The sequence below is a fragment of the Oncorhynchus keta genome, unplaced genomic scaffold, assembly GCF_023373465.1.
Source record: "Oncorhynchus keta strain PuntledgeMale-10-30-2019 unplaced genomic scaffold, Oket_V2 Un_contig_21435_pilon_pilon, whole genome shotgun sequence".
NCBI lineage: Eukaryota > Metazoa > Chordata > Actinopteri > Salmoniformes > Salmonidae > Oncorhynchus > Oncorhynchus keta.
Window position 1 is genome coordinate 1 of NW_026282445.1, and position 22,500 is coordinate 22,500.

Genomic DNA, 22,500 nt, shown 5'->3' on the forward strand with positions numbered 1-22,500 from the left:
TTTAGCAGAGGATGGTTTCAATCCATCGACCTCTGGGTTATGGGCCCAGCACGCTTCCGCTGAGCCACTCTGCTCTCAGCCACTTAAGAAAAGACTAGAACTCACAATCCATGGCTTAGGAGGCCAGTGTCTTAGGCCACTGGGGTACTGTAAACAGTATGACCAATACGAACTGTTGGAAGAGGTCAAAAAAATGTATAATGGAACTGAGACATGCCCATGAAACGACACATTTTTTTATTTTTTTGTTTGCACTTAAAATCTATAAAGTAACTATTTAGCAGAGGATGGTTTCGATCCATCGACCTCTGGGTTATGGGCCCAGCACACTTCCGCTGCGCCACTCTGCTTCCACCCACCCCAGATGGGACTTGAACCCACAATCCCTGGCTTAGGAGGCCAGTGCCTTATCCATTAGGCCACTGGGGCACTGTTTACCTTCTGCAAACAGTACGAACTGATAGAAGCAGGAAAAACAATGTGTACTGGATAGCACTGAGAGACGCAAATGAAATTTAGCTTTCTCATTTCTGTTTGCGTTTCATTTTTAAAAACAAACTGTTTAGCAGAGGATGGTTTCGATCCATTGACCTCTGGGTTATGGGCTCAGCACGCTTCCACTGCGCCACTCTGCTCTCAGCCACTTAAGAAAAGACTAGAACTCACAATCCATGGCTTAGGAGGCCAGTGTCTTAGGCGACTGGGGTACTGTGTAAACAGTATGACCAATATGAACTGTTGGAAGAGGTCAAAAAAATGTATAATGGAACTGAGACATGCCCATGAAACGACACATTTTTTTAATTTTTTGTTTGCACTTAAAATCTAAAAAGAAACTGTTTAGCAGAGGATGGTTTCGATCCATCGACCTCTGGGTTATGGGCCCAGAACGCTTCCGCTGCGCCACTCTGTTTCCACCCAACCCAGATGGGACTTGAACACACAATCCATGGCTTAGGAGGCCAGTGCCTTATCCATTAGGCCACTGGGGCACTGTTTATCTTCTGCAAACAGTAAACTGATAGAAGCAGGAAAAACAATAGCACTGAGAGACGCAAATGAAATTTAGCTTTCTCATTTCTGTTTGCGTTTCATTTTTAAAAATTTTTGTTTGCACTTAAAACTGTTTAGCAGAGGATGGTTTCGATCCATCGACCTCTGGGTTATGGGCCCAGCACGCTTCCGCTGAGCCACTCTGCTCTCAGCCACTTAAGAAAAGACTAGAACTCACAATCCATGGCTTAGGAGGCCAGTGTCTTAGGCCACTGGGGTACTGTGTAAACAGTATGACCAATACGAACTGTTGGAAGAGGTCAAAAAATGTATAATGGAACTGAGACATGCCCATGAAACGACACATTTTTAAATTTTTTGTTTGCACTTAAAATCTAAAAATAAACTTTTTAGCAGAGGATGGTTTCGATCCATCGACCTCTGGGTTATGGGCCCAGCACGCTTCCGCTGAGCCACTCTGCTCTCAGCCACTTAAGAAAAGACTAGAACTCACAATCCATGGCTTAGGAGGCCAGTGTCTTAGGCCACTGGGGTACTGTGTAAACAGTATGACCAATACGAACTGTTGGAAGAGGTCAAAAAAAAAATGTATAATGGAACTGAGACATGCCCATGAAACGAAACATTTTTTAATTTTTTTGTTTGCACTTAAAATCTAAAAAGAAACTGTTTAGCAGAGGATGGTTTCGATCCATCGACCTCTGGGTTATGGGCCCAGCACGCTTCCGCTGAGCCACTCTGCTCTCAGCCACTTAAGAAAAGACTAGAACTCACAATCCATGGCTTAGGAGGCCAGTGTCTTAGGCCACTGGGGTACTGTGTAAACAGTATGACCAATACGAACTGTTGGAAGAGGTCAAAAAAAATGTATAATGGAACTGAGACATGCCCATGAAATGACACATTTTTTAAATTTTTTCTTTGCACTTAAAATCTAAAAAGAAACTTTTTAGCAGAGGATGGTTTCGATCCATCGACCTCTGGGTTATGGGCCCAGCACGCTTCCGCTGAGCCACTCTGCTCTCAGCCAATTAAGAAAAGACTAGAACTCACAATCCATGGCTTAGGAGGCCAGTGTCTTAGGCCACTGGGGTACTGTGTAAACAGTATGACCAATACGAACTGTTGGAAGAGGTCAAAAAAATGTATAATGGAACTGAGACATGCCCATGAAACGACACATTTTTAAATTTTTTGCACTTAAAATCTAAAAAGAAACTGTTTAGCAGAGGATGGTTTCGATCCATCGACCTCTGGGTTATGGGCCCAGCACGCTTCCGCTGAGCCACTCTGCTCTCAGCCACTTAAGAAAAGACTAGAACTCACAATCCATGGCTTAGGAGGCCAGTGTCTTAGGCCACTGGGGTACTGTGTAAACAGTATGACCAATACGAACTGTTGGAAGAGGTCAAAAAAATGTATAATGGAACTGAGACATGCCCATGAAACGACAAATTTTTTAAATTTTTTGCTTGCAATTAAAATCTAAAAAGAAACTGTTTAGCAGAGGATGGTTTCGATCCATCGACCTCTGAGTTATGGGGCCAGCACACTTCCGCTGCAACACTCTGCTTCCACCCACCCCAGATGGGACTTGAACCCACAATCCCTGGCTTAGGAGCCCAGTGCCTTATCCATTAGGCCACTGGGGCACTGTTTACCTTCTGCAAACAGTACGAACTGATAGAAGCAGGAAAAACAATGTCTACTGGATAGCACTGAGAGACGCAAATGAAATTTAGCTTTCTCATTTCTGTTTGCGTTTCATTTTTAAAAACAAACTGTTTAGCAGAGGATGGTTTCGATCCATTGACCTCTGGGTTATGGGCTCAGCACGCTTCCACTGCGCCACTCTGCTCTCAGACACTTAAGAAAAGACTAGAACTCACAATCCATGGCTTAGGAGGCCAGTGTCTTAGGCGACTGGGGTACTGTGTAAACAGTATGACCAATATGAACTGTTGGAAGAGGTCAAAAAAATGTATAATGGAACTGAGACATGCCCATGAAACGACACATTTTTTTATTTTTGTTTGCACTTAAAATCTAAAAAGAAACTGTTTAGCAGAGGATGGTTTCGATCCATCGACCTCTGGGTTATGGGCCCAGCACGCTTCCGCTGCGCCACTCTGCTTCCACCCACCCCAGATGGGACTTGAACCCACAATCCCTGGCTTAGAGGCCAGTGCCTTATCCATTAGGCCACTGGGGCACTGTTTACCTTCTGCAAACAGGAACTGATAGAAGCAGGAAAAACAATGTGTACAGGATAGCACTGAGAGACGCAAATGAAATTTAGTCATTTCTGTTTGCGTTTCATTTTTAAAACAAACTGTATGACCAATACGAACTGTTGGAAGAGGTCAAAAAAATGTATAATGGAACTGAGACATGCCCATGAAACGACACGTTTTTAAATTTTTTGTTTGCACTTAAAATCTAAAAAGAAACTTTTAGCAGAGGATGGTTTCGATCCATCGACCTCTGGGTTATGGGCCCAGCACGCTTCCGCTGAGCCACTCTGCTCTCAGCCACTTAAGAAAAGACTAGAACTCACAATCCATGGCTTAGGAGGCCAGTGTCTTAGGCCACTGGGGTACTGTGTAAACAGTATGACCAATACGAACTGTTGGAAGAGGTCAAAAAAAAATGTATAATGGAACTGAGACATGCCCATGAAACGACACATTTTTAAATTTTTGTTTGCACTTAAAATCTAAAAATTAACTTTTTAGCAGAGGATGGTTTCGATCCATCGACCTCTGGGTTATGGGCCCAGCACGCTTCCGCTGCGCCACTCTGCTCTCAGCCACTTAAGAAAAGACTAGAACTCACAATCCATGGCTTAGGAGGCCAGTGTCTTAGGCCACTGGGGTACTGTGTAAACAGTATGACCAATACGAACTGTTGGAAGAGGTCAAAAAAATGTATAATGGAACTGAGACATGCCCATGAAACGACACATTTTTTAATTTTTTGTTTGCACTTAAAATCTAAAAAGAAACTGTTTAGCAGAGGATGGTTTCGATCCATCGACCTCTGGGTTATGGGCCCAGCACGCTTCCGCTGAGCCACTCTGCTCTCAGCCACTTAAGAAAAGACTAGAACTCACAATCCATGGCTTAGGAGGCCAGTGTCTTAGGCCACTGGGGTACTGTGTAAACAGTATGACCAATACGAACTGTTGGAAGAGGTAAAAAAAATGTATAATGGAACTGAGACATGCCAATGAAACGACACATTTTTTAATTTTAATGTTTGCACTTAAAATCTAAAAATAAACTTTTTAGCAGAGGATGGTTTCGATCCATCGACCTCTGGGTTATGGGCCCAGCACGCTTCCGCTGAGCCACTCTGCTCTCAGCCACTTAAGAAAAGACTAGAACTCACAATCCATGGCTTAGGAGGCCAGTGTCTTAGGCCACTGGGGTACTGTGTAAACAGTATGACCAATATGAACTGTTGGAAGAGGTCAAAAAAATGTATAATGGAACTGAGACATGCCCATGAAACGACACATTTTTTAAATTTTTTGTTTGCACTTAAAATCTAAAAAGAAACGTTTTAGCAGAGGATGGTTTCGATCCATCGACCTCTGGGTTATGGGCCCAGCACGCTTCCGCTGAGCCACTCTGCTCTCAGCCACTTAAGAAAAGACTAGAACTCACAATCCATGGCTTAGGAGGCCAGTGTCTTAGGCCACTGGGGTACTGTGTAAACAGTATGACCAATATGAACTGTTGGAAGAGGTCAAAAAAAATGTATAATGGAACTGAGACATGCCCATGAAACAACACATTTTTAAATTTTTTGTTTGCAATTAAAATCTAAAAATAAACTGTTTAGCAGAGGATGGTTTCGATCCATCGACCTCTGGGTTATGGGCCCAGCACGCTTCCGCTGCGCCACTCTGCTTCCACCCACCCCAGATGGGACTTGAACCCACAATCCCTGGCTTAGGAGGCCAGTGCCTTATCCATTAGGCCACTGGGGCACTGTTTACCTTCTGCAAACAGTACGAACTGATAGAAGCAGGAAAAACAAACTGGATAGCACTGAGAGAGCAAAGGCTTTCTAATTTCTGTTTGAACGTTTCATTTTAAAAACAAACTGTTTAGCAGAGGATGGTTTCGATCCATCGACCTCTGGGTTATGGGCCCAGCACGCTTCCACTGAGCCACTCTGCTCTCAGCCACTTAAGAAAAGACTAGAACTCACAATCCATGGCTTAGGAGGCCAGTGTCTTAGGCCACTGGGGTACTGTGTAAACAGTATGACCAATATGAACTGTTGGAAGAGGTCAAAAAAATGTATAATGGAACTGAGACATGCCCATGAAACGACACATTTTTTAAATTTTTGTTTGCACTTAAAATCTAAAAATAAACTGTTTAGCAGAGGATGGTTTCGATCCATCGACCTCTGGGTTATGGGCCCAGCACGCTTCCGCTGAGCCACTCTGCTCTCAGCCACTTAAGAAAAGACTAGAACTCACAATCCATGGCTTAGGAGGCCAGTGTCTTAGGCCACTGGGGTACTGTGTAAACAGTATGACCAATACGAACTGTTGGAAGAGGTCAAAAAATGTATAATGGAACTGAGACATGCCCATGAAACGAAACATTTTTTAATTTTTTGTTTGCACTTAAAATCTAAAAAGAAACTGTTTAGCAGAGGATGGTTTCGATCCATCGACCTCTGGGTTATGGGCCCAGCACGCTTCCGCTGAGCCACTCTGCTCTCAGCCACTTAAGAAAAGACTAGAACTCACAATCCATGGCTTAGGAGGCCAGTGTCTTAGGCCACTGGGGTACTGTGTAAACAGTATGACCAATACGAACTGTTGGAAGAGGTCAAAAAAAAATGTATAATGGAACTGAGACATGCCCATGAAACGACACATTTTTAAATTTTTTGTTTGCACTTAAAATCTAAAAATAAACTGTTTAGCAGAGGATGGTTTCGATCCATCGACCTCTGGGTTATGGGCCCAGCACGCTTCCACTGCGCCACTCTGCTCTCAGCCACTTAAGAAAAGACTAGAACTCACAATCCATGGCTTAGGAGGCCAGTGTCTTAGGCCACTGGGGTACTGTGTAAACAGTATGACCAATACGAACTGTTGGAAGAGGTCAAAAAAATGTATAATGGAACTGAGACATGCCCATGAAATGACACGTTTTTTAAATTTTTTGTTTGCACTTAAAATCTAAAAAGAAACTTTTAGCAGAGGATGGTTTCGATCCATCGACCTCTGGGTTATGGGCCCATCACGCTTCCGCTGAGCCACTCTGCTCTCAGCCACTTAAGAAAAGACTAGAACTCACAATCCATGGCTTAGGAGGCCAGTGTCTTAGGCCACTGGGGTACTGTGTAAACAGTATGACCAATACGAACTGTTGGAAGAGGTCAAAAAAATGTATAATGGAACTGAGACATGCCCATGAAACGACACATTTTTTTTTTTTTGTTTGCACTTAAAATCTAAAAATAAACTTTTAGCAGAGGATGGTTTCGATCCATCGACCTCTGGGTTATGGGCCCAGCACGCTTCCGCTGCGCCACTCTGCTCTCAGCCACTTAAGAAAAGACTAGAACTCACAATCCATGGCTTAGGAGGCCAGTGTCTTAGGCCACTGGGGTACTGTGTAAACAGTATGACCAATATGAACTGTTGGAAGAGGTCAAAAAAATGTATGATGGAAATGAGACATGCCCATGAAACAACACATTTTTAAAAAATTTTGTTTGCACTTAAAATCTAAAAATAAACTGTTTAGCAGAGGATGGTTTATATCCATCGACCTCTGGGTTATGGGCCCAGCACGCTTCCGCTGCGCCACTCTGCTTCCACCCACCCCAGATGGGACTTGAACCCACAATCCCTGGCTTAGGAGGCCAGTGCCTTATCCATTAGGCCACTGGGGCACTGTTTACCTTCTGCAAACAGTACGAACTGATAGAAGCAGGAAAAACAATGTGTACTGGATAGCACTGAGAGACGCAAATGAAATTTAGCTTTCTCATTTCTGTTTGCGTTTCATTTTTAAAAACAAACTGTTTAGCAGAAGATGGTTTCGATCCATTGACCTCTGGGCTCAGCACGCTTCCACTGCGCCACTCTGCTCTCAGCCACTTAAGAAAAGACTAGAACTCACAATCCATGGCTTAGGAGGCCAGTGTCTTAGGCCACTGGGGTACTGTGTAAACAGTATGACCAATACGAACTGTTGGAAGAGGTCAAAAAAATGTATAATGGAACTGAGACATGCCCATGAAACGACACATTTTTTAAATTTTTTGTTTGCACTTAAAATCTAAAAATAAACTTTTAGCAGAGGATGGTTTCGATCCATTGACCTCTGGGTTATGGGCTCAGCACGCTTCCACTGCGCCACTCTGCTCTCAGCCACTTAAGACAAAGACTAGAACTCACAATCCATGGCTTAGGCCACTGGGGTACTGTGTAAACAGTATGACCAATACGAACTGTTGGAAGAGGTAAAACAAATGTATAATGGAACTGAGACATGCCCATGAAACGACACATTTTTAAATTTTTGTTTGCACCTAAAATCTAAAAAAATACTTTTAGCAGAGGATGGTTTCGATCCATCGACCTCTGGGTTATGGGCCCATCACGCTTCCGCTGAGCCACTCTGCTCTCAGCCACTTAAGAAAAGACTAGAACTCACAATCCATGGCTTAGGAGGCCAGTGTCTTAGGCCACTGGGGTACTGTGTAAACAGTATGACCAATATGAACTGTTGGAAGAGGTCAAAAAAATGTATAATGGAACTGAGACATGCCCATGAAACGACACATTTTTAAATTTTTTGTTTGCACTTAAAATCTAAAAATAAACTTTTAGCAGAGGATGGTTTCGATCCATCGACCTCTGGGTTATGGGCCCAGCACGCTTCCGCTGCGCCACTCTGCTCTCAGCCACTTAAGAAAAGACTAGAACTCACAATCCATGGCTTAGGAGGCCAGTGTCTTAGGCCACTGGGGTACTGTGTAAACAGTATGACCAATATGAACTGTTGGAAGAGGTCAAAAAATGTATAATGGAAATGAGACATGCCCATGAAACAACACATTTTTACATTTTTTGTTTGCACTTAAAATCTAAAAATAAACTGTTTAGCAGAGGATGGTTTCGATCCATCGACCTCTGGGTTATGGGCCCAGCACGCTTCCGCTGCGCCACTCTGCTTCCACCCACCCCAGATTGGACTTGAACCCACAATCCCTGGCTTAGGAGGCCAGTGCCTTATCCATTAGGCCACTGGGGCACTGTTTACCTTCTGCAAACAGTACGAACTGATAGAAGCAGGAAAAACAATGTGTACTGGATAGCACTGAGAGACGCAAATGAAATTTAGCTTTCTCATTTCTGTTTGCGTTTCATTATTAAAAACGAACTGTTTAGCAGAAGATGGTTTCGATCCTTCGACCTCTGGGTTATGGGCCCAGCACGCTTCCACTGCGCCACTCTGCTCTCAGCCACTTAAGAAAAGACTAGAACTCACAATCCATGGCTTAGGAGGCCAGTGTCTGAGGCCACTGGGGTACTGTGTAAACAGTATGACCAATATGAACTGTTGGAAGAGGTCAAAAAAATGTATAATGGAACTGAGACATGCCCATGAAACGACACATTTTTAAAATTTTTTGTTTGCACTTAAAATCTAAAAATAAACTTTTTAGCAGAGGATGGTTTCGATCCATCGACCTCTGGGTTATGGGCCCAGCACGCTTCCGCTGCGCCACTCTGCTCTCAGCCACTTAAGAAAAGACTAGAACTCACAATCCATGGCTTAGGAGGCCAGTGTCTTAGGCCACTGGGGTACTGTGTAAACAGTATGACCAATATGAACTGTTGGAAGAGGTCAAAAAAATGTATAATGGAAATGAGACATGCCCATGAAACAACACATGTTTTAAATTTTTTGTTTGCACTTAAAATCTAAAAATAAACTGTTAAGAGAGGATGGTTTAGATCCATCGACCTCTGGGTTATGGGCCCAGCACGCTTCCGCTGCGCCACTCTGCTTCCACCCACCCCAGATTGGACTTTAACCCACAATCCCTGGCTTAGGAGGCCAGTGCCTTATCCATTAGGCCACTGGGGCACTGTTTACCTTCTGCAAACAGTACGAACTGATAGAAGCAGGAAAAACAATGTGTACTGGATAGCACTGAGAGACGCAAATGAAATTTAGCTTTCTCATTTCTGTTTGCGTTTCATTATTAAAAACTAACTGTTTAGCAGAAGATGGTTTCGATCCATTGACCTCTGGGTTATGGGCCCAGCACGCTTCCACTGCGCCACTCTGCTCTCAGCCACTTAAGAAAAGACTAGAACTCACAATCCATGGCTTAGGAGGCCAGTGGCTGAGGCCACTGGGGTACTGTGTAAACAGTATGACCAATACGAACTGTTGGAAGAGGTCAAAAAAATGTATAATGGAACTGAGACATGCCCATGAAACGACACATTTTTTTATTTTTTTGTTTGCACTTAAAATCTAAAAATAAACTGCTTAGCAGAGGATGGTTTCGATCCATTGACCTCTGGGTTATGGGCTCAGCACGCTTCCACTGCGCCACTCTGCCACTTAAGACAAAACTAGAACTCACAATCCATGGCTTAGGCCACTGGGGTACTGTGTAAACAGTATGACCAATACGAACTGTTGGAAGAGGTAAAACAAATGTATAATGGAACTGAGACATGACCATGAAACGACACATTTTTTTAATTTTTTGTTTGCACTTAAAATCTAAAAATAAGCTGTTTAGCAGAGGATGGTTTCGATCCATCGACCTCTGGGTTATGGGGCCATCACGCTTCCGCTGAGCCACTCTGCTCTCAGCCACTTAAGAAAAGACTAGAACTCACAATCCATGGCTTAGGAGGCCAGTGTCTTAGGCCACTGGGGTACTGTGTAAACAGTATGACCAATACGAACTGTTGGAAGAGGTCAAAAAAATGTATAATGGAACTGAGACATGCCCATGAAACGACACGTTTTTAAAATGTTTTGTTTGCACCTAAAATCTAAAAAAATACTTTTTAGCAGAGGATGGTTTCAATCCATCGACCTCTGGGTTATGGGGCCATCACGCTTCCGCTGAGCCACTCTGCTCTCAGCCACTTAAGAAAAGACTAGAACTCACAATCCATGGCTTAGGAGGCCAGTGTCTTAGGCCACTGGGGTACTGTGTAAACAGTATGACCAATATGAACTGTTGGAAGAGGTCAAAAAAATGTATAATGGAACTGAGACATGCCCATGAAACGACACATTTTTAAATTTTTTGTTTGCACTTAAAATCTAAAAATAAACTTTTTAGGAGAGGATGGTTTCGATCCATCGACCTCTGGGTTATGGGCCCAGCACGCTTCCGCTGCGCCACTCTGCTCTCAGCCACTTAAGAAAAGACTAGAACTCACAATCCATGGCTTAGGAGGCCAGTGTCTTAGGCCACTGGGGTACTGTGTAAACAGTATGACCAATATGAACTGTTGGAAGAGGTCAAAAAAATGTATAATGGAAATGAGACATGCCCATGAAACGACACATTTTTTAAATTTTTTGTTTGCACTTAAAATCTAAAAAGAAACTTTTTAGCAGAGGATGGTTTCGATCCATCGACCTCTGGGTTATGGGCCCAGCACGCTTCCGCTGCGCCACTCTGCTCTCAGCCACTTAAGAAAAGACTAGAACTCACAATCCATGGCTTAGGAGGCCAGTGTCTTAGGCCACTGGGGTACTGTGTAAACAGTATGACCAATATGAACTGTTGGAAGAGGTCAAAAAATGTATAATGGAAATGAGACATGCCCATGAAACAACACATTTTTAAATTTTTTGTTTGCACTTAAAATCTAAAAATAAACTGTTTAGCAGAGGATGGTTTAGATCCATCGACCTCTGGGTTATTTCCGCTGCGCCACTCTGCTTCCACCCACCCCAGATGGGACTTTAACCCACAATCCCTGGCTTAGGAGGCCAGTGCCTTATCCATTAGGCCACTGGGGCACTGTTTACCTTCTGCAAACAGTACGAACTGATAGAAGCAGGAAAAACAATGTGTACTGGATAGCACTGAGAGACGCAAATGAAATTTAGCTTTCTCATTTCTGTTTGCGTTTCATTTTTAAAAACAAACTGTTTAGCAGAGGATGGTTTCGATCCATTGACCTCTGGGTTATGGGCTCAGCACGCTTCCACTGCGCCACTCTGCTCTCAGCCACTTAAGAAAAGACTAGAACTCACAATCCTTGGCTTAGGAGGCCAGTGTCTTAGGCCACTGGGGTACTGTGTAAACAGTATGACCAATATGAACTGTTGGAAGAGGTCAAAAAAATGTATAATGGAACTGAGACATGCCCATGAAACAACACATTTTTTTTATTTTTTGTTTGCACTTAAAATCTAAAAATAAACTGTTTAGCAGAGGATGGTTTCGATCCATCGACCTCTGGGTTTGGGCCCAGCACGCTTCCGCTGAGCCACTCTGCTCTCAGCCACTTAAGAAAAGACTAGAACTCACAATCCATGGCTTAGGCCACTGGGGTACTGTGTAAACAGTATGACCAATACGAACTGTTGGAAGAGGTCAAAAAAATGTATAATGGAACTGAGACATGCCCATGAAACGACACGTTTTTTAAATTTTTTGTTTGCACTTAAAATCTAAAAAGAAACTTTTTAGCAGAGGATGGTTTCGATCCATCGACCTCTGGGTTATGGGCCCATCACGCTTCCGCTGAGCCACTCTGCTCTCAGCCACTTAAGAAAAGACTAGAACTCACAATCCATGGCTTAGGAGGCCAGTGTCTTCGGCCACTGGGGTACTGTGTAAACAGTATGACCAATACGAACTGTTGGAAGAGGTCAAAAAAATGTATAATGGAACTGAGACATGCCCATGAAACGACACATTTTTTAAATTTTTTGTTTGCACTTAAAATCTAAAAATAAACTTTTTAGCAGAGGATGGTTTCGATCCATCGACCTCTGGGTTATGGGCACAGCACGCTTCCGCTGAGCCACTCTGCTCTCAGCCACTTAAGAAAAGACTAGAACTCACAATCCATGGCTTAGGAGGCCAGTGTCTTAGGCCACTGGGGTACTGTGTAAACAGTATGACCAATACGAACTGTTGGAAGAGGTCAAAAAAATGTATAATGGAACTGAGACATGCCCATGAAACAACACATTTTTAAATTTTTTGTTTGCAATTAAAATCTAAAAAAAAACTGTTTAGCAGAGGATGGTTTAGATCCATCGACCTCTGGGTTATGGGCCCAGCACGCTTCCGCTGCGCCACTCTGCTTCCACCCACCCCAGATGGGACTTGAACCCACAATCCCTGGCTTAGGAGGCCAGTGCCTTATCCATTAGGCCACTGGGGCACTGTTTACCTTCTGCAAACAGTACGAACTGATAGAAGCAGGAAAAACAATGTGTACTGGATAGCACTGAGAGACGCAAATGAAATTTAGCTTTCTCATTTCTGTTTGCGTTTCATTTTTAAAAACAAACTGTTTCGCAGAGGATGGTTTTGATCCATTGACCTCTGGGTTATGGGCTCAGCACGCTTCCACTGCGCCACTCTGCTCTCAGCCACTTAAGAAAAGACTAGAACTCACAATCCATGGCTTAGGAGGCCAGTGTCTTAGGCCACTGGGGTACTGTGTAAACAGTATGACCAATATGAACTGTTGGAAGAGGTCAAAAAAATGTATAATGGAACTGAGACATGCCCATGAAACGACACATTTTTTAAATTTTTTGTTTGCACTTAAAATCTAAAAATAAACTTTTTAGCAGAGGATGGTTTCGATCCATCGACCTCTGGGTTATGGGCCCATCACGCTTCCGCTGAGCCACTCTGCTCTCAGCCACTTAAGAAAAGACTAGAACTCACAATCCATGGCTTAGGAGGCCAGTGTCTTAGGCCACTGGGGTACTGTGTAAACAGTATGACCAATACGAACTGTTGGAAGAGGTCAAAAAAATGTATAATGGAACTGAGACATGCCCATGAAACGACACATTTTTAAATTTTTGTTTGCACTTAAAATCTAAAAATAAACTTTTAGCAGAGGATGGTTTCGATCCATCGACCTCTGGGTTATGGGCCCAGCACGCTTCCGCTGAGCCACTCTGCTCTCAGCCACTTAAGAAAAGACTAGAACTCACAATCCATGGCTTAGGAGGCCAGTGTCTTAGGCCACTGGGGTACTGTGTAAACAGTATGACCAATATGAACTGTTGGAAGAGGTCAAAAAAATGTATAATGGAACTGAGACATGCCCATGAAACGACACATTTTTTAAATTTTTTGTTTGCACTTAAAATCTAAAAATAAACTTTTAGCAGAGGATGGTTTCGATCCATGACCTCTGGGTTATGGGCCCAGCACGCTTCCGCTGCGCCACTCTGCTCTCAGCCACTTAAGAAAAGACTAGAACTCACAATCCATGGCTTAGGAGGCCAGTGTCTTAGGCCACTGGGGTACTGTGTAAACAGTATGACCAATACGAACTGTTGGAAGAGGTCAAAAAATGTATAATGGAACTGAGACATGCCCATGAAACGAACACATTTTTAATTTTTTTGTTTGCACTTAAAATCTAAAAAGAAACTGTTTAGCAGAGGATGGTTTCGATCCATCGACCTCTGGGTTATGGGCCCAGCACGCTTCCGCTGAGCCACTCTGCTCTCAGCCACTTAAGAAAAGACTAGAACTCACAATCCATGGCTTAGGAGGCCAGTGTCTTAGGCCACTGGGGTACTGTGTAAACAGTATGACCAATACGAACTGTTGGAAGAGGTCAAAAAAATGTATAATGGAACTGAGACATGCCCATGTAACGACACATTTTTAAATTTTTTTTTTTGCACTTAAAATCTAAAAATAAACTTTTTAGCAGAGGATGGTTTCGATCCATCGACCTCTGGGTTATGGGCCCAGCACGCTTCCGCTGCGCCACTCTGCTCTCAGCCACTTGAAAAAAGACTAGAACTCACAATCCATGGCTTAGGAGGCCAGTGTCTTAGGCCACTGGGGTACTGTGTAAACAGTATGACCAATACGAACTGTTGGAAGAGGTCAAAAAAATGTATAATGGAACTGAGACATGCCCATGAAACAACACATTTTTAAATTTTTTGTTTGCACTTAAAATCTAAAAAGTAAACTGTTTAGCAGAGGATGGTTTCGATCCATCGACCTCTGGGTTATGGGCCCAGCACGCTTCCGCTGAGCCACTCTGCTCTCAGCCACTTAAGAAAAGACTAGAACTCACAATCCATGGCTTAGGAGGCCAGTGTCTTAGGCCACTGGGGTACTGTGTAAACAGTATGACCAATATGAACTGTTGGAAGAGGTCAAAAAAATGTATAATGGAACTGAGACATGCCCATGAAACGACACATTTTTAAATTTTTTGTTTGCACTTAAAATCTAAAAATAAACTGTTTAGCAGAGGATGGTTTAGATCCATCGACCTCTGGGTTATGGGAACGCTTCCGCTGCGCCACTCTGCTTCCACCCACCCCAGATGGGACTTGAACCCACAATCCCTGGCTTAGGAGGCCAGTGCCTTATCCATTAGGCCACTGGGGCACTGTTTACCTTCTGCAAACAGTACGAACTGATAGAAGCAGGAAAAACAATGTGTACTGGATAGCACTGAGAGACGCAAATGAAATTTAGCTTTCTCATTTCTGTTTGCGTTTCATTTTTAAAAACAAACTGTTTAGCAGAGGATGGTTTCGATCCATTGACCTCTGGGTTATGGGCTCAGCACGCTTCCACTGCGCCACTCTGCTCTCAGCCACTTAAGAAAAGACTAGAACTCACAATCCATGGCTTAGGAGGCCAGTGTCTTAGGCCACTGGGGTACTGTGTAAACAGTATGACCAATATGAACTGTTGGAAGAGGTCAAAAAAATGTATAATGGAACTGAGACATGCCCATGAAACGACACATTTTTTAAATTTTTTGTTTGCACTTAAAATCTAAAAAGAAACTGTTTAGCAGAGGATGGTTTCGATCCATCGACCTCTGGGTTATGGGCCCAGCACGCTTCCGCTGAGCCACTCTGCTCTCAGCCACTTAAGAAAAGACTAGAACTCACAATCCATGGCTTAGGAGGCCAGTGTCTTAGGCCACTGGGGTACTGTGTAAACAGTATGACCAATATGAACTGTTGGAAGAGGTAAAAAAAAATGTATAATGGAACTGAGACATGCCCATGAAACGACACATTTTTTAATTTTTTTGTTTGCACTTAAAATCTAAAAATAAACTGTTTAGCAGAGGATGGTTTAGATCCATCGACCTCTGGGCCAAGAACGCTTCCGCTGCGCCACTCTGCTTCCACCCACCCCAGATGGGACTTGAACCCACAATCCCTGGCTTAGGAGGCCAGTGCCTTATCCATTAGGCCACTGGGGCACTGTTTACCTTCTGCAAACAGTACGAACTGATAGAAGCAGGAAAAACAATGTGTACTGGATAGCACTGAGAGACGCAAATGAAATTTAGCTTTCTCATTTCTGTTTGCGTTTCATTTTTAAAAACAAACTGTTTAGCAGAGGATGGTTTCGATCCATTGACCTCTGGGTTATGGGCTCAGCACGCTTCCACTGCGCCACTCTGCTCTCAGCCACTTAAGAAAAGACTAGAACTCACAATCCATGGCTTAGGAGGCCAGTGTCTTAGGCACTGGGGTACTGTGTAAACAGTATGACCAATATGAACTGTTGGAAGAGGTCAAAAAAATGTATAATGGAACTGAGACATGCCCATGAAACGACACATTTTTTTAAATTTTTTGTTTGCACTTAAAATCTAAAAATAAACTTTTAGCAGAGGATGGTTTCGATCCATCGACCTCTGGGTTATGGGCCAGCACGCTTCCGCTGCGCCACTCTGCTCTCAGCCACTTAAGAAAAGACTAGAACTCACAATCCATGGCTTAGGAGGCCAGTGTCTTAGGCCACTGGGGTACTGTGTAAACAGTATGACCAATACGAACTGTTGGAAGAGGTCAAAAAATGTATAATGGAACTGAGACATGCCCATGAAACGAACATTTTTTAATTTTTTGTTTGCACTTAAAATCTAAAAAGAAACTGTTTAGCAGAGGATGGTTTCGATCCATCGACCTCTGGGTTATGGGCCCAGCACGCTTCCGCTGAGCCACTCTGCTCTCAGCCACTTAAGAAAAGACTAGAACTCACAATCCATGGCTTAGGAGGCCAGTGTCTTAGGCCACTGGGGTACTGTGTAAACAGTATGACCAATACGAACTGTTGGAAGAGGTCAAAAAAATGTATAATGGAACTGAGACATGCCCATGAAACGACACATTTTTTAAATTTTTTGTTTGCACTTAAAATCTAAAAATAAACTTTTTAGCAGAGGATGGTTTCGATCCGTCGGACCTCTGGGTTATGGGCCTAGCACGCTTCCGCTGCGCCACTCTGCTCTCAGCCACTTAAGAAAAGACTAGAACTCACAATCCATGGCTTAGGAGGCCAGTGTCTTAGGCCACTGGGGTACTGTGTAAACAGTATGACCAATACGAACTGTTGGAAGAGGTCAAAAAAATGTATAATGGAACTGAGACATGCCCATGAAACGACACATTTTTTAAATTTTTTGCTTGCAATTAAAATCTAAAAAGTAACTGTTTAGCAGAGGATGGTTTCGATCCATCGACCTCTGGGTTATGGGCCCAGCACGCTTCCGCTGAGCCACTCTGCTCTCAGCCACTTAAGAAAAGACTAGAACTCACAATCCATGGCTTAGGAGGCCAGTGTCTTAGGCCACTGGGGTACTGTGTAAACAGTATGACCAATATGAACTGTTGGAAGAGGTAAAAAAAATGTATAATGGAACTGAGACATGCCCATGAAACGACACATTTTTTAAATTTTTTGTTTGCACTTAAAATCTAAAAATAAACTGTTTAGCAGAGGATGGTTTAGATCCATCGACCTCTGGGCCCAGCACGCTTCCGCTGCGCCACTCTGCTTCCACCCACCCCAGATGGGACTTGAACCCACAATCCCTGGCTTAGGAGGCCAGTGCCTTATCCATTAGGCCACTGGGGCACTGTTTACCTTCTGCAAACAGTACGAACTGATAGAAGCAGGAAAAACAATGTGTACTGGATAGCACTGAGAGACGCAAATGAAATTTAGCTTTCTCATTTCTGTTTGCGTTTCATTTTTAAAAACAAACTGTTTAGCAGAGGATGGTTTCGATCCATTGACCTCTGGGTTATGGGCTCAGCACGCTTCCACTGCGCCACTCTGCTCTCAGCCACTTAAGAAAAGACTAGAACTCACAATCCATGGCTTAGGAGGCCAGTGTCTTAGGCCACTGGGGTACTGTGTAAACAGTATGACCAATACGAACTGTTGGAAGAGGTCAAAAAAATGTATAATGGAACTGAGACATGCCCATGAAACGACACATTTTTTAAATTTTTTGTTTGCAATTAAAATCTAAAAATAAACTGTTTAGCAGAGGATGGTTTCGATCCATCGACCTCTGGGTTACGGGCCCAGCACGCTTCCGCTGAGCCACTCTGCTCTCAGCCACTTAAGAAAAGACTAGAACTCACAATCCATGGCTTAGGAGGCCAGTGTCTTAGGCCACTGGGGTACTGTGTAAACAGTATGACCAATATGAACTGTTGGAAGAGGTAAAAAAAAAAATGTATAATGGAACTGAGACATGCCCATGAAACGACACATTTTTTAATTTTTTTGTTTGCACTTAAAATCTAAAAATAAACTGTTTAGCAGAGGATGGTTTAGATCCATCGACCTCTGGGTTATGGGCCCAGAACGCTTCCGCTGCGCCACTCTGCTTCCACCCACCCCAGATGGGACTTGAACCCACAATCCCTGGCTTAGGAGGCCAGTGCCTTATCCATTAGGCCACTGGGGCACTGTTTACCTTCTGCAAACAGTACGAACTGATAGAAGCAGGAAAAACAATGTGTACTGGATAGCACTGAGAGACGCAAATGAAATTTAGCTTTCTCATTTCTGTTTGCGTTTCATTTTTAAAAACAAACTGTTTAGCAGAGGATGGTTTCGATCCATTGACCTCTGGGTTATGGGCTCAGCACGCTTCCACTGCGCCACTCTGCTCTCAGCCACTTAAGAAAAGACTAGAACTCACAATCCATGGCTTAGGAGGCCAGTGTCTTAGGCGACTGGGGTACTGTGTAAACAGTATGACCAATATGAACTGTTGGAAGAGGTCAAAAAAATGTATAATGGAACTGAGACAATGAAACAACACATTTTTTTAATTTTTTGTTTGCACTTAAAATCTAAAAAGATACTGTTTAGCAGAGGATGGTTTCGATCCATCGACCTCTGGGTTATGGGCCCAGCACGCTTCCGCTGCGCCACTCTGTTTCCACCCAACCCAGATGGGACTTGAACACACAATCCATGGCTTAGGAGGCCAGTGCCTTATCCATTAGGCCACTGGGGCACTGTTTACCTTCTGCAAACAGTACGAACTGATAGAAGCAGGAAAAACAATAGCACTGAGAGAAGCAAATTAAATTTAGCTTTCTCATTTCTGTTTGCGTTTCATTTTTAAAAACAAACTGTTTAGCAGAAGATGGTTTCGATCCATTGACCTCTGGGTTATGGGCCCAGCACGCTTCCACTGCGCCACTCTGCTCTCAGCCAGTTAAGAAAAGACTAGAACTCACAATCCATGGCTTAGGAGGCCAGTGTCTGAGGCCACTGGGGTACTGTGTAAACAGTATGACCAATACGAACTGTTGGAAGAGGTCAAAAAAATGTATAATGGAACTGAGACATGCCCATGAAACGACACATTTTTTAAATTTTTTGTTTGCACTTAAAATCTAAAAAGAAACTTTTTAGCAGAGGATGGTTTCGATCCATCGACCTCTGGGTTATGGGCCCAGCACGCTTCCGCTGAGCCACTCTGCTCTCAGCCACTTAAGAAAAGACTAGAACTCACAATCCATGGCTTAGGAGGCCAGTGTCTTAGGCCACTGGGGTACTGTGTAAACAGTATGACCAATACGAACTGTTGGAAGAGGTCAAAAAAATGTATAATGGAACTGAGACATGCCCATGAAACAAAACATTTTTTAAATTTTTTGTTTGCACTTAAAATCTAAAAAGAAACTTTTTAGCAGAGGATGGTTTCGATCCATCGACCTCTGGGTTATGGGCCCAACAAAGTTCCGCTGCGCCACTCTGTTTCTACCCACACCAGATGGGACTTGAACCCACAATCCCTGGCTTAGGAGGCCAGTGCCTTATCCATTAGGCCACTGGGGCACTGTTTACCTTATGCAAACAGTACGAACTGATAGAAGCAGGAAAAACAATGTGTACTGGATAGCACTGAGAGACGCAAATGAAATTTAGCTTTCTCATTTCTGTTTGCGTTTCATTTTTAAAAACAAACTGTTTCGCAGAGGATGGTTTTGATCCATTGACCTCTGGGTTATGGGCTCAGCACGCTTCCACTGCGCCACTCTGCTCTCAGCCACTTAAGAAAAGACTAGAACTCACAATCCATGGCTTAGGAGGCCAGTGTCTTAGGCGACTGGGGTACTGTGTAAACAGTATGACCAATATGAACTGTTGGAAGAGGTCAAAAAAATGTATAATGGAACTGAGACATGCCCATGAAACGACACATTTTTAAATTTTTTGTTTGCACTTAAAATCTAAAAAGAAACTTTTTAGCAGAGGATGGTTTCGATCCATCGACCTCTGGGTTATGGGCCCATCACGCTTCCGCTGAGCCACTCTGCTCTCAGCCACTTAAGAAAAACTAGAACTCACAATCCATGGCTTAGGAGGCCAGTGTCTTAGGCCACTGGGGTACTGTGTAAACAGTATGACCAATATGAACTGTTGGAAGAGGTCAAAAAAATGTATAATGGAACTGAGACATGCCCATGAAACGACACATTTTTAAATTTTTTGTTTGCACTTAAAATCTAAAAATAAACTTTTTGCAGAGGATGGTTTCGATCCATCGACCTCTGGGTTATGGGCCCAGCACGCTTCCGCTGCGCCACTCTGCTCTCAGCCACTTAAGAAAAGACTAGAACTCACAATCCATGGCTTAGGAGGCCAGTGTCTTAGGCCACTGGGGTACTGTGTAAACAGTATGACCAATACGAACTGTTGGAAGAGGTCAAAAAAATGTATAATGGAACTGAGACATGCCCATGAAACGACACATTTTTTAAATTTTTTGTTTGCACTTAAAATCTAAAAATAAACTTTTAGCAGAGGATGGTTTCGATCCATCGGACCTCTGGGTTATGGGCCAGCACGCTTCCGCTGCGCCACTCTGCTCTCAGCCACTTAAGAAAAGACTAGAACTCACAATCCATGGCTTAGGAGGCCAGTGTCTTAGGCCACTGGGGTACTGTGTAAACAGTATGACCAATACGAACTGTTGGAAGAGGTCAAAAAAATGTATAATGGAACTGAGACATGCCCATGAAACGACACATTTTTTAATTTTTTGTTTGCAATTAAAATCTAAAAAGTAACTGTTTAGCAGAGGATGGTTTCGATCCATCGACCTCTGGGTTATGGGCCCAGCACGCTTCCGCTGAGCCACTCTGCTCTCAGCCACTTAAGAAAAGACTAGAACTCACAATCCATGGCTTAGGAGGCCAGTGTCTTAGGCCACTGGGGTACTGTGTAAACAGTATGACCAATATGAACTGTTGGAAGAGGTAAAAAAAATGTATAATGGAACTGAGACATGCCCATGAAACGACACATTTTTAAAATTTTTTGTTTGCACTTAAAATCTAAAAATAAACTGTTTAGCAGAGGATGGTTTAGATCCATCGACCTCTGGGCCAAGAACGCTTCCGCTGCGCCACTCTGCTTCCACCCACCCCAGATGGGACTTGAACCCACAATCCCTGGCTTAGGAGGCCAGTGCCTTATCCATTAGGCCACTGGGGCACTGTTTACCTTCTGCAAACAGTACGAACTGATAGAAGCAGGAAAAACAATAGCACTGAGAGAAGCAAATTAAATTTAGCTTTCTCATTTCTGTTTGCGTTTCATTTTTAAAAACAAACTGTTTAGCAGAAGATGGTTTCGATCCATTGACCTCTGGGTTATGGGCCCAGCACGCTTCCACTGCGCCACTCTGCTCTCAGCCAGTTAAGAAAAGACTAGAACTCACAATCCATGGCTTAGGAGGCCAGTGTCTGAGGCCACTGGGGTACTGTGTAAACAGTATGACCAATACGAACTGTTGGAAGAGGTCAAAAAAATGTATAATGGAACTGAGACATGCCCATGAAACGACACATTTTTTAAATTTTTTGTTTGCACTTAAAATCTAAAAAGAAACTTTTTAGCAGAGGATGGTTTCGATCCATCGACCTCTGAGTTATGGGCCCAGCACGCTTCCGCTGAGCCACTCTGCTCTCAGCCACTTAAGAAAAGACTAGAACTCACAATCCATGGCTTAGGAGGCCAGTGTCTTAGGCCACTGGGGTACTGTGTAAACAGTATGACCAATATGAACTGTTGGAAGAGGTCAAAAAATGTATAATGGAACTGAGACATGCCCATGAAACAAAACATTTTTTAAATTTTTTGTTTGCACTTAAAATCTAAAAAGAAACTTTTTAGCAGAGGATGGTTTCGATCCATCGACCTCTGGGTTATGGGCCCAACAAAGTTCCGCTGCGCCACTCTGTTTCTACCCACACCAGATGGGACTTGAACCCACAATCCCTGGCTTAGGAGGCCAGTGCCTTATCCATTAGGCCACTGGGGCACTGTTTACCTTATGCAAACAGTACGAACTGATAGAAGCAGGAAAAACAATAGCACTGAGAGACGCAAATGAAATTTAGGTTTCTCATTTCTGTTTGCGTTTCATTTTTAAAAACAAACTGTTTAGCAGAAGATGGTTTCGATCCATCGACCTCTGGGTTATGGGCCCAGCACGCTTCCACTGCGCCACTCTGCTCTCAGCCAGTTAAGAAAAGACTAGAACTCACAATCCATGGCTTAGGAGGCCAGTGTCTGAGGCCACTGGGGTACTGTGTAAACAGTATGACCAATACGAACTGTTGGAAGAGGTCAAAAAAATGTATAATGGAACTGAGACATGCCCATGAAACGACACGTTTTTTAAATTTTTTGTTTGCACTTAAAATCTAAAAAGAAACTTTTTAGCAGAGGATGGTTTCGATCCATCGACCTCTGGGTTATGGGCCCAGCACGCTTCCGCTGCGCCACTCTGCTCTCAGCCACTTAAGAAAAGACTAGAACTCACAATCCATGGCTTAGGAGGCCAGTGTCTTAGGCCACTGGGGTACTGTGTAAACAGTATGACCAATATGAACTGTTGGAAGAGGTCAAAAAAATGTATAATGGAACTGAGACATG

General features: G+C 43.4%; 10 non-coding genes across 10 annotated transcripts; all 10 read right to left on the minus strand.

Moving 5' to 3' along the window:
• Window positions 1–356: 356 nt before the first annotated feature.
• Window positions 357–429, minus strand: trnar-ccu (transfer RNA arginine (anticodon CCU)). Its single transcript has one exon. It is a non-coding gene; the product is annotated as a tRNA-Arg (tRNA).
• A 4,506-nt stretch (window positions 430–4,935) lies between these two features.
• Window positions 4,936–5,008, minus strand: trnar-ccu (transfer RNA arginine (anticodon CCU)). Its single transcript has one exon. It is a non-coding gene; the product is annotated as a tRNA-Arg (tRNA).
• Window positions 5,009–6,869: 1,861 nt separating this feature from the next.
• On the minus strand, window positions 6,870–6,942 carry trnar-ccu (transfer RNA arginine (anticodon CCU)). Its single transcript has one exon. It is a non-coding gene; the product is annotated as a tRNA-Arg (tRNA).
• A 4,048-nt stretch (window positions 6,943–10,990) lies between these two features.
• trnar-ccu (transfer RNA arginine (anticodon CCU)) lies at window positions 10,991–11,063 on the minus strand. The gene has a single exon. It is a non-coding gene; the product is annotated as a tRNA-Arg (tRNA).
• Window positions 11,064–12,369: 1,306 nt separating this feature from the next.
• trnar-ccu (transfer RNA arginine (anticodon CCU)) lies at window positions 12,370–12,442 on the minus strand. Its single transcript has one exon. It is a non-coding gene; the product is annotated as a tRNA-Arg (tRNA).
• A 2,146-nt stretch (window positions 12,443–14,588) lies between these two features.
• trnar-ccu (transfer RNA arginine (anticodon CCU)) lies at window positions 14,589–14,661 on the minus strand. Its single transcript has one exon. It is a non-coding gene; the product is annotated as a tRNA-Arg (tRNA).
• Window positions 14,662–15,423: 762 nt separating this feature from the next.
• Window positions 15,424–15,496, minus strand: trnar-ccu (transfer RNA arginine (anticodon CCU)). Its single transcript has one exon. It is a non-coding gene; the product is annotated as a tRNA-Arg (tRNA).
• A 1,591-nt stretch (window positions 15,497–17,087) lies between these two features.
• Window positions 17,088–17,160, minus strand: trnar-ccu (transfer RNA arginine (anticodon CCU)). The gene has a single exon. It is a non-coding gene; the product is annotated as a tRNA-Arg (tRNA).
• Window positions 17,161–17,931: 771 nt separating this feature from the next.
• On the minus strand, window positions 17,932–18,004 carry trnar-ccu (transfer RNA arginine (anticodon CCU)). The gene has a single exon. It is a non-coding gene; the product is annotated as a tRNA-Arg (tRNA).
• A 2,977-nt stretch (window positions 18,005–20,981) lies between these two features.
• Window positions 20,982–21,054, minus strand: trnar-ccu (transfer RNA arginine (anticodon CCU)). The gene has a single exon. It is a non-coding gene; the product is annotated as a tRNA-Arg (tRNA).
• Between the last annotated feature and the right edge of the window lie 1,446 nt (window positions 21,055–22,500).